General features: G+C 43.0%; 1 protein-coding gene across 1 annotated transcript in view; it reads left to right on the top strand.

Moving 5' to 3' along the window:
• LOC106526395 (sarcoplasmic reticulum histidine-rich calcium-binding protein) overlaps positions 1-1,503 on the top strand; it is a gene marked incomplete in the record, with an annotated part of 6,814 nt that overhangs the window by 664 nt on the left and 4,647 nt on the right.

The following is a 1,503-nucleotide window of genomic DNA, read 5'->3' on the forward strand; positions in this document are numbered from 1 at the left end:
ACAGTGTTAAAACAGTGAAATGCAGTTTAGCATCCTCTCACAGGCAGCAATTTTTAAAATATAACAAACAATAAACAAATAAAAAAATCTGTACATGTGCAATAGAATCTATGCATAATGGCTGATGGCTTTCACAGCTTGGGGAAAGAAGCTGTGATTCAACCTGTTAGTCTTTGCTTTCAGTTGTCTGAATCTCTTGTTAGAGGGTAGGGGGAAACAGAGTGCGTGTGATGTCCATTGGAAGGCTGGTAGCCTTTTTCTGGAGCCGGCAGTTGTAGATGTCMCTGAGGGAGGGAAGCGAAGTCCCTATGATTTTTTTCCGCCCCTCTCACCACTCACTGCAGGTCTCTCCTGTCCTGTACTGTGCAACTAATGAACCAGACTGTGCAACAGTAAGTCAAGATGCTCTCGATGGTGGCTCTGTAAAAGTTCACCAGCAGGTGTTGAGCGAGGTGGAAGAGCTTCAGCCTCCTGAGGAAGTAAAGTCTTCATTGTGCCTTCTGCACTAGGTAATGGGTGTTAAAGGCCCATGTGAGGTCGACAGATATGTGAACTCCAAGAATTTTAAGGTGGTCCACTCTCTCAACCTCCACTCCATTGATGAGGAGGGCCGTGGTCTCGGTACGGGTGGATCTTCTAAAATCCATGACCATCTCCTTGGTTTTACTTGTGTTYAGTTCCAAGTTATTGTTCTTACACCATACAAAAGGAAAGGAAGCAGAGTTTTATAAAGATATTGAAACCGTGTAAAACTCATGAATGGAGATTAAACAGACATTGTGCACGGAGGAATCTGACTGAAAAAAACTGTGGAGCTTTAACCAGGACAGTTGCGGATAAATACGTTGGGTGAGTGACAAGTCTGACTTTTWCTGCATTGTCGGCGGTTGCGGGGAGAACTCCAAGCAGTTACGTATGTTTCAGCAGGAGGGGGGTTTCCCGAGCTCTGCRCGGGGGGTGTCTCAGGAACTATGAAAGGTGTGTGCAAAAGCGACTGCCGAACAACCATGTGACCGCGCATCGACCCATCGGCGTCGGAGCGAGTATGTTTCCAGCTTTAGTCGACTACATGTGAAAGCACTAGTCGTTCTACAGTTACTGTCCTTAATATTGGCCCCTCCCACATCCCAAGCACTCACAGCACCATTAAACCCCTTCTGCAGTCAGAACAGAGAGGAGACCCACATTGTAAATGAATCACACGTTCAAAGCTGCCACTGTCTTGGATTACTAAGCAGCAGAGGTCTATAAAGTATTTGAAAAAAATAACGAAGTAAAAGTAAAAATGCCTTAAAGGGAGCCATGATTAGTTGTAACATTAGACTTTATTTGATAAACATATATTTTAACTGTAAAATAAAGAATGAAAAAAATACTGTAGGCTGTTAAGTTTTTATAATTTTTAAACTAAAAGTTTAAAAATATATTGGATGGACAGCCATTTTATTTACATGCAAAGCATTCTGGGTAAATGATGATGTGGATAGGTCATCGGTGCGAGAC

This window comes from Austrofundulus limnaeus, unplaced genomic scaffold, assembly GCF_001266775.1.
Source record: "Austrofundulus limnaeus strain Quisiro unplaced genomic scaffold, Austrofundulus_limnaeus-1.0 Scaffold274, whole genome shotgun sequence".
In the NCBI taxonomy this organism is placed as follows: Eukaryota; Metazoa; Chordata; class Actinopteri; order Cyprinodontiformes; family Rivulidae; genus Austrofundulus; species Austrofundulus limnaeus.